At 40.5% G+C, this 10,185-nt stretch overlaps 1 non-coding gene across 1 annotated transcript; it reads left to right on the forward strand.

Annotated features, from left to right (window-relative positions):
• Positions 1–3,351: 3,351 nt before the first annotated feature.
• On the forward strand, positions 3,352–3,479 carry LOC127226255 (small nucleolar RNA SNORA61). The gene has a single exon (XR_007834866.1). It is a non-coding gene; the product is annotated as a small nucleolar RNA SNORA61 (small nucleolar RNA).
• The last annotated feature ends 6,706 nt before the right edge of the window (positions 3,480–10,185 follow it).

Here is a 10,185-nt window from a genome sequence, read left to right on the forward strand (position 1 = left end):
TTGAATCTTGTAATATGTAGCTTTTTGAAGTTGTCTTTTCTTGACATGATATTTGAAAGTTCATATGATAATGTATCCTGGTATTTCATTTCTTTAATGACTGATAATATCCCACTGAATGGATATGCCATACTCTGATTATTCATTCATACACAAGATAATAGACTTTTAGATTGCTCCCACATCTGTCCTTTATGAATGTTGCTTTGAATTTTTGAACAACTTACTACATTTGCTTCCAATACCTAGGAGTATAATTTCTGGGTTCTTGCAGTGGTGTGAATGACAATGTCTGTCATAGTCTCATATGTTTGAATATCTGGTCCTCACTTGGTGGAACTGTTTAGGAAGGATTAGAATGTATGGTCTTGTCAGAGGAGATATGTCCCTGGGGGCAGGCCTTGAGGTTTCAGAAGCCTATCCCATTCCCAATTAGCTTTTTCTGCCTGGTACTTGTGAATCAAGATGTAAGCTCTCAGCTACTACTCCAGCACCATGCTAACTTGTTATGATGGTCTTGGACTAGAACCATGAGGCCCAAATTAAACACTGTTGCCTTGGTCATGGTGTTTTGTCACGGCAATTGAAAAGAAACTAAGACAGTATTTTAACTTTAAAAAGAGATATTTATTTTTATGCATATGAGTTTTTCTGCATGTATATCTGTGCACCATACAGTGCCTGAAGAGACTAGAAGAGGACTTGGGATCCCCTGGAACTGGAGTTACAAATAGTTGTGAACTACCATGTGGGTGCTGGAAATTTACTCCATGGCCTCTAGAAGAGCATTCAGTTCTTTTAATAGATGAGTCATCTCTCCAACCCCTGTATTTTAACTTCTTATTTTTTGTTTGTTTGAGACAGGATCTCACAAACCCAGACTGGCCTCAAACTTATAACCCTCCTACTTCAGCCTCCTTAGTACTTGAATTTTTTAGAAACTGCTGAACTATTTTCTAAAGTAATTATACCATTTTGTACTCTACCAGCAATTTATGAAGTTCCAATTTCTCCACATCCTCACTAACACTTTCGTTACTCATCTTTTTTACTCTAGCTACCCAAGTGGATGTGAAATATTATCTTGTAATTTCAAATTATATTTTCTTGGTGATACTCTATCTCAAACAAGCAAACAACAAAATGAATTATATTTTACTATTGTAAGGTAAATGAGTTCTTAGATATTAAGTATAATTAGTATATAAAGATATTCAAATTTTCTAGCTATGCAGTGATACATACTTCTAATCCCAGCCCTCAGTAGGTTGAGGCAGTAGGATCACAAGTTCAAGGTTACCATTGACCATTTCTCCCCTCAATTTTGTCAATTAATAAGGTTTCATGCATCTGTAGGAACAATTTTGGGAGGTATGGGTTTTGTGTGTGTATATGGCTGACTGGCCTGAAAATCACTATGTAGTCCAAGCTGGCCTCAAATGCATAGTATTTTGCTCCCTGAGTTCTGGGATTAAAGGCATGCCCTACTATGCCCGGCAATTTGGGGATTTCTAAAAGAACATTTATGTACTTATTTTATTGTATACATGTGTGTATGCATTTGGGAGCATGTACCATGGCACAAGTACAAAAGTCAGAGAACAAATTTGGGAGTCAATGCTCTCCATCCACTATGCAGGTTCCAGGGATTTACATAAGGTCTTAAGGTTTGGCAGCAAGTGCCTTCACCCATTGAGCCACCTAGCTTCTGTTTGGGTTTTGTTTTGTTTTGGTATGTATGTGTGTAGTGTTCATGTGTGTGCATGTGGAGGCCAGAAGTGTGTGTGTGTGTGTGTGTACAAGTGCCATGTGGATATCAGAAATCAAGTTTTAGAAATTGGTTCTCTTCTTTCACCATGTGGATCCCAGGAATCAAATGCATGTTGACAAGCTTGCTAGCACATTTTCTCACCCACTAAGTCATCTCAACAAGCATTTTGTTGTTGTTTTATTTTTTGAGACAACATCTTAAATTGTAGCCCGAGCTATACAAAGATGCTGGACTGAAACATAGCAATTCTCCTGTCTCGGCCTCCTCCTAAGTATTAGAATTACACCTGTAAGTTCATAGAATCTATGGTGTGGTGCCTCTTGTACACAGCATCATGTTTTGTTTATACTTAGGTCAATCTCTGCTTTTCCTCCATGCTTTCATGAAAAAGAAAACCAATTTTACTTACTGTTACTGTGTGTTTGTGTATGGTGGGGGTGTTATGCATATGCCATGGAGTGTGTGGAGACTGGGGGACAATTTTATGGAGTTCATTCTCTCTTTCCACCTTTATCTGGGTTCCTAGGATCAAACTCAGGTTGTCAGATCATGCGGTATCCTAGTCAGTGTTCTGTTGCTGTAGAGAGACACTAAGACCATGGCAGCTCTTACAGAGGAAAGTATTAAATTCAGGATTGCTTGCAGTTTTAGAAGTTTAGTCCGTTGTTATTATGGCAGGAACTATGGTGGCACAAAAACAGAAATGGTGCTGGAGAAGGAGCTGAGAGTTTTACATCCAGATGAACAGCCAGCAGGAAGAGAGAGAGCCACTGGGCCTGGCTTGGGCTTTTGAAACACAGAACCTACCCCAGTGACACTCAGGTCTCTGTATACATAATAAAAATAAATCTTAAAACAAACAAACAAAGAAAGTTCACAGTCTCATCTGAATCATGTAAACATATTCTTTCAATCGATGTGGACAGTCTCTGTAAGGCTCATGTGTTGAAAATTTGGTTCCTAGTGCAGCAATGTTGAGATACAGGAAGTCAAAACAAATCAAAACAAACTACTTCTTCTTTATATTGTCTATCCCAGGTACCCATCATGGTTGCATAAACATAGCCAACCTAAAGGCTCAATCTTTGGAATGAATGTCATACCAAGTCAAATTCTTTCCCAGCTGTGAACCAGTTTTCCAAGATGGAACTTTTAATTTTTATCTAGTTAGAATTCACTGCACCATTTTCATACATGCATATCATTATCTGTTCCTATCTCCCCTCCCATTAGTCCTTTCCATCCCTAGTAGTTATCCCCCACTTCTGCTATCATTTCATTCATAAAGCTGTATGTTTGTAATTAAATCTAGGTTCTGTATATATTTGTCTTTCTTCCCCCATTACCCTCTCTCATCCCCTCCCCCTCTTCCCTTTGGTTCCCTTGCTTCCTGCAATGAAGTCTCCTGCCTTCGTGTCATACATGCATTTAAGCCTGGATTCTACAAATGAAAGGAAATGTAATCTTTTCTTTCTGAATCTGGCATATTTTGTTTAATATGATGATCTCCAGTTCTACACATTTTCCTGAAAATCATACAATTTCATTCTTCTTTATGGCAGATTAAAACTCCATTGTGGACCCTCTGGTTCCTTTTCCCATCAGATCTTGATGCTGATCTTGGTGGATGTAAAAGAGGGAGAGTATACTGAAACTGGCCTCATAGCTACATAGTCAGGTATAGAGCATGGGTTCAAATTATACATGCCTGGGTTCTTGGTAAAATGGTACAAAGAAGTAAAGATGTCTGTATTGTTGACAAAGCACCTGGATTTCTGAAATTATTTATTATTTTTAGATCCTTGTCTCCAGTGAAGGGCCCTTTACTTCTGATTTGGTCTACGGTTGGTTGGAAAAAAACAACAGAACCAACCTGGAAGCAAGCAGAAGCTTTTGCTAAATACTTTGTACCTTTTGGCGGTACACACCTAGTTGTCTAGTCCAGTCTACAGAGCTAATTTTAGGAAAGACAGCAAAGCCTACTCAGAACTCTGTCTTAAAAAGAGTAAAATGCATTGTTATTTAACAGGATCAATCAATAAAGGCTTTTGATAAAGAAAAAAGAAAACTCCATTGTGTATGTATAGAACATTTTCTTTATCCATTCATTTCTTATGTGCATCTCAATTAATTTAATATTTCAGGCTATTATAAATAGTTGCCCCAGGTCTAGAGAAATGGCTCAGCAATATAAGAGCACTGTGTGTTCTTCTAGAGGACCTGGACTTGATTTCCAGCCCACCCATGGTAGCTTACAATCACCTGAAACTCCAGTTCCAGAAGATCTGATGTCCTCTTCTGCAAACACCAGGCACTCAAGTGGTCCACAGACATACATGCAGGCAAAACACCCATTCACATAAAATAAAACAAAAGTAAATAATAAATAAGTAAGTAGTACTTCAATGCCCAGGAATGAAGCAGCTTACCCTCCCCATCTTCTCAAGGTCAGCTCTTGAATAAATTTGATTTTCTTTCTATTGACCCACTTCCCTCTAAGTACCAGAGTTTGACTAGTAAGCCATGTAGACTTGGGTCTAGCAACGAGTACCATTAGAAGCTGTGCCACTTTCACACTTCAGGTCCCCAGTGTGCATCATGTCTACATTTATGTCTGGGAAGGAATGGTGTTGAGAGGAGGCATTCCTCAGGACATTCCTGTTTGCATATGCACAGTACTTCTGTCCCCCTTTATTACTTTGATTCTACAGATCTTGTTTTACACAGTCAGTGAGGAACCGTCAGCTTAGGATGAGCTGTTTTCAATTTCAAGTGCATTTCTACACATCTCCCTTGAGGTCTGTTCTCATGAAGTTGCCTGTACTTGCACCCCAGCAGCTCTGCTTTGCATAGCTTCTGCAAAGACCTTCACTGCTTCAGTGTGTTACTTATTTTTCTTAGCATCATGACAAGATTTGTGTCTTAAACAACTTAAAGCAGGAAGGGTCATTCTAGTTCATGATCTCAGAAATGTCCCCCCATCTTAGTTGGATGGGCACAATAGAGCAGAACAGTTCACGTTATGCAGTTCACATAGAAGGCAGAGAAAGAGCCCTTTAACAATCTGCTAAAGTTCTTTTATTTTTAATTTATTTAAAAATGATGGCTAGAGAGATGCTCAGTGGTTAAGAGCACTGACTGTTCTTCCAGAGGACCCAGTACCCACATGGCATCTCACAACTCCAAGATCTGACACCCTTACACAGACAAAACACCAATACAAATAAAAATTTTAAAACATTTAAAATAAATAAAAATAAAAATGTCTTTGGACTCAATTGGGTCAAGTGTTTCCCTACAAGCACAGAAACCGAAGGTACCTAGGACCCATGTAAAACAGTCAGGTATGTGTCCCACTTACAATCTCAGTGCCAGAGAATGACAGACAGGAGTCCCAGGGCTTTGTGACTAACCAGTGTTGTCTACTAGGTGAGCTTCAACCAATAAGAGGTCATGTTTCAAAAAACAAGGTGGAAGGTTCCCGAGGAATAACAGGCACATACCTTTAGTCCCAGAACTCAGGAGGAAGAGGCAGATGGATATCTGTGAGTTCTTGATCAGCCTAGTCTACAGAGCTAGTTCCAGGGTAGCCAATGCTACACAAAGAAACCCTGTCTCAAAAAACAAACAAAAATTCTTCTTTCAAGACTAGAATTAAAGTCATGTGCCACCATGTCTGGCTAATGTTTTAATTTTTTTTAATTATGTGGGATCCATATTTTCTTTGCATTATTTCATGTTTATGCCTACTGAATGAAGTTTCTGCTCAGTGAGCTTGGTGGTCAACGACTTATTTCACAGAGACTTCCTTAAATACCTAGAACCAAAAAGTCACTCGGTCTTTGCCAAGGGACTCAGTACTTGCTGAGGCATGCTTTCAACTTCCAGCCAGGTAGTTTATACTACTTCACTTCCTGCTTGGATAGAGCCTCAAGTTTAATCGATGGTAAACAAAGAAGTAAGAATTCCTCCAGTTTTTCCTGCCCCCACACACAGCCCTGAGTATGCACATAGCTAATGCAGGTATATGTTCTAGATTCCCAGGAACATCTCAAAACTCTCCAAAGCCCCATACAAATACCACAATCCCTAACATTTCCTTGTAAGCATTTTAATTAGCTTATCCTTTGCCCCCATTGTTATCTACCATCACAGAATGCCAACATGTTAAGCAGTTGCCTCTCATAGTTTAGACAAATGTCCCTGCCATTTTCAGCATGGTTCCAGGTCAGTGAGGGAATAAAGAAAAGACAAACACACACTTGGAAAATCTGTACTCTGGTGGGTTGGGTTCTCTGATGAAAAAAAGAAGCTCAGCGTGTTTATTACATACAGTTGTCAAACTGTATGTAACATAGACAACTGTATGTAATAAACTGAACGAGGAGTCAGATAAACATGCAGATAAACAAAGAGTCAGGGTTTATGGTATACAGCTGGATCTAGGAGGCAGGTTTAACTAATCTCCATAGCAATTTCTATAGGGGCACAATCTAAGGGCAGTAAGTCTCTGGAGGAGGAGGAATCTATGGTGGACCTTTTCTGCACATGCTGTCAACATCTACACATGGACCAGAGGAAGTCTTTTCATTCTTCTGAGCTGGGATGGGAAGGTTTTACCACTTTACCACAGGTCTGAGGCTATGGGGTTCTTGCCATAGCTGTGTTCCATGTCAGCAACTCATATTCACTCAGGACTTCCTCCACTCCCCACAGTCCATAAACAACATCTGCTCTCTGCAGGCCTAAAGTCAGATCAAATAAAGATAACCTCTTTTTCAGATTTCACGTGTACTCTATTTCTTTGGCATGTTGTATTTGGAAGGGTGGGTACGAAGGGCTGTTGGCATGAATTGGCATGATCCTGAGTTGGTTTTGAAAGTGTTACTTCAGCAGCTGGCATGGTTACTGATCTCTGCATTCTTTTCAAGCAACTCTGCCAGCAGGGCTGGGTTCTGCTCCATTCCAGTTTGTATTACTGTTGCTATCCATATGGCAAGAAGAAGAGGAAGAAGGAGAAGGAGGAGGAGGAAGAGGAGAAGGTGGTTTCACTGTAATACAGGTTTGCTGTAGTTGTTATTGGAAACTAGGTGTGTTTCTGGTGAGTCGGCATTGCCACCATTTACCAAATGCTTCAAAGCTGGAGGTAAGCAACTTAAGTGCACTTTTAGCCAAGAGAAACAGCATAGATCTGAAGATAGAAATGTGGCAGTTGAAGCTGTTGGTTTGGTTAAAAACTGTTTCAGGGCTCCTTGCAATGAACACTGAAACCCTTAAGGTAAATCTTTCAATAAACCACTAAATGGATCAAAAAATGAGCTTTCTGTGAACGTGGCTTTGAAGGAACTTTGAGCCCACTCTATCCCTCTCAGGACTGCCAAGCTTCTGGCTTTCATTGCATCTGCTTCAGGATGTTAGTTTTCAAAGCTCCTACAGAACTTGGGAGAAGGGAGATGGAAGGAATATTAAAATGCCTCAAAACTCACTGGTTTCCCCCCCCCCCACCTCCCAAAACAGGATTTCTCTGTGGCTTTGGAGCCTTTCCTGGAACTTGCTTTTAGACCAGGCTGGCCTCAGATTCAGAGATCCACCTGCCTCTGCCTCTTGAGTGCTGAGATAAAAGGCATGTGCCACCATCGACCAGCAAACTCACTATTCTTATTAATATCTACCTTTTTTTTAAATAAACACTCATGGATGTAAAACCTTTGGATATTTTCCAAACTTTCTGCTTTTATTATTTTGTTTTCACTTTTGAGACAGGGTCTTACTCTCTAGTCCAGACTGGCTTAGAATTTACTATGTAGCCAGGCTGCCCTGAATGTTTAACAGTTTTCCTGCCCAGGCCTCCTGAGTGCTAGAATTACAGGTATGAGCCACCACACCCAGCTTAATTTCCAAAATTCTAAAAAAGTTGATCCTTACAGGGCCAGCAAGATTGCTTAGCAGGTAAAGGCACTCCACACAAGCCTGATGATCTGAGATAGATTCCCCAGAATGCATGACCACCACCTGTGCACCATGGTATATATTCCCCCTGCCCAAAATAATACTTTTATTTTTTAATCTAAAAGCTGATCCTGACAATTTTATTACTTCCATAGATTTTTTTTAAGAGGTTCTTCATCATTTTTGCTATGCTGCTGCTTCCAATTGTTTTCTTATTTTTCCCTCCTATTTTTTGTGGTTTTTATCATATTTATTCATTGGGATAGGGCAGGGGGGGTGTTGCTCATGTGCCATGCTACATGTGTAGAGGTTAGAGGACAACTTTTGAGAGTTAGCTCTCTCTCGACCATGTGGGTCTTAGGGATCAAACTCAGGTTGTTAGGCTTGGTGGCAAGCACTCTGACCACTAACTCAGGGTTCTCTTGAGGAACAGAACTAATAAAATTAATCTATATACATATAAAAAGATTTATTAGAGTGGCTTATAAGCTGTAGTCCTACTAGTCCACCAGTAGACTAGTAGAATCTAATAGTTGTTCAGTCTACAAGTCTGAGTGTCTCACAATGCCTTGGAATCCTGAAGAAGTAGGTCCTTCCTCAGGAGTAGGATAAACTTAGTGAGAGGCAAGTAAGCAAAAAGAAAAAGTCTCTGTCTTAGTTACGATTTCTATTGCTGTGAACTGATAGGGGATGGTTTTCTTTATATATGTTTCTCTTATTGGTTGATGAATAAAACACTGATTGGCCAGTAGAGTCAGGAAGCTAGGTGGGGCTAGGAGACTAGGAGAAGACTGGGGAGAGAGGCAGAGAGGAGCCTTGAGGAGACACCATGTAGAGACAAGGAAGATAGTACTCACCAGGCATCCTCTGGTAAGATAAGGCCATGTGGAGATACATAGATTAGTAGTTATAGGTTAATAATTAAGACAGCTAGCCAATAAGAAGCCCTAGCCATCGGCCAACATTTTAATAATTAATATGTCTCTGTGTGCTTATTTGGAGCTGAAGAGTGCCAGGACCTGGTGGGACAGAAACCTCCATCTTCAATGAAGAGACACCATGACCATAGCAACTCTTATAAAGGAAAAAATTTAATTGAGGTGATGGCTTACAGTTCAGAGGTTCAGTGATGGGAGATGTCATTCTGTAAATATGTTTCTCATACTGGTTAATGAATAAAGTACTGTTGGCCAATAAGAAAGCAAGATAGGCGGGACTAGGAGACAAGGAGGAGAGAGGAAGTAGGAAGGAGAGTCAAGATGGAAGACAGAGAGAGCAGAACGCCAGCGGCTTCTCTCTCGGGTAAGATAAGACCACGTGGAAGTACTTAGATTAATAGAAATGGGTTAATAATTAAGATACAGCTAGCCAATAAGAAACTAGTACCTGGCCAGCAGCATTATATCAAATACAGAGTCTCTGTGTGTTATTTGGGGCTGGCGCCGTGGTGGGACCAGACCAGCAGCGGGGGAAAAACCACTCCTTACAGTTCAGTTCATTATCATCATGGTGGGAAGCATGGCAGTGTGCAGACATATATGGTGCTGTCTACATCTTGATCAGAAGGAAACAGGAAGTAGACTGGGACACTGATGTTGACTTGAGCATCTATGAGACCTCAAAGCCCACCCCCACAGCAACTTCCTCCAACAAGGCCACACCTACTTCAACAAATCAACACCTCTTAATAATAGTTTACTCCCTATGAGATTATGGGGCCAATTTAAGCTACTACAGCTTCCTTGTCCTTTATATAGCCTGCTAGCAGAAGGTGTGGTCCAGATTAAAGGTGGGTCTCCTCACCTCATAGGACCCAATCAAGAAAAATCCCTCACAAGTGTGCCAGATTCTTGGATTTTAGTTAATTCCAGATGTAGTCAAGTTGATAATAACATGCTACCTCACAAAACTCTCCCATTTGCTTTTAGGCTAACTATTTTAGTATCATTACCAATGTCTGTCTTTCTCAAACACTCATCATCAGCAAATCCTTTAGAGGTTAGCAAACCCTCTACTTGTGGAATATCCAGGATCATGGGATTGTCACCAGTCCTCACCATTGGTTCTGCCACAACCCTCACCAAACCATAGCTCTCAAGTCACTTAGCATTTTCAAATGAAACCTCCTCCCCTTCCCTCAGACTTCTCTCTATGGTCCTTGTGGTTCAGTACTTCACAAAAAAAAGGTTCGTGTCCTAGAGTCTTGGTACTGAGGAGATGGTGGAAATTTTGAGGGGAGGGGCCTAAAAGGAAGGTGAGACAACACCCTTGCAAGAGATTGATATTATGATCACAGGACCTTAGCTAAATAGAACCTGTTTGACCCTGATTTCCCTTCAGATTACTGCTCTGACCCAAATGTCACTTCCTGAGCACCCTACATTTCACATCACCTCACTCTGTTTTCTTTATCTTGCCTCATGATTCCCCAGTACTCACACTGTCTGACATATTGTATTTGCTAA

This window comes from Phodopus roborovskii, unplaced genomic scaffold (genome assembly GCF_943737965.1).
Source record: "Phodopus roborovskii unplaced genomic scaffold, PHOROB, whole genome shotgun sequence".
Lineage (NCBI taxonomy): Eukaryota > Metazoa > Chordata > Mammalia > Rodentia > Cricetidae > Phodopus > Phodopus roborovskii.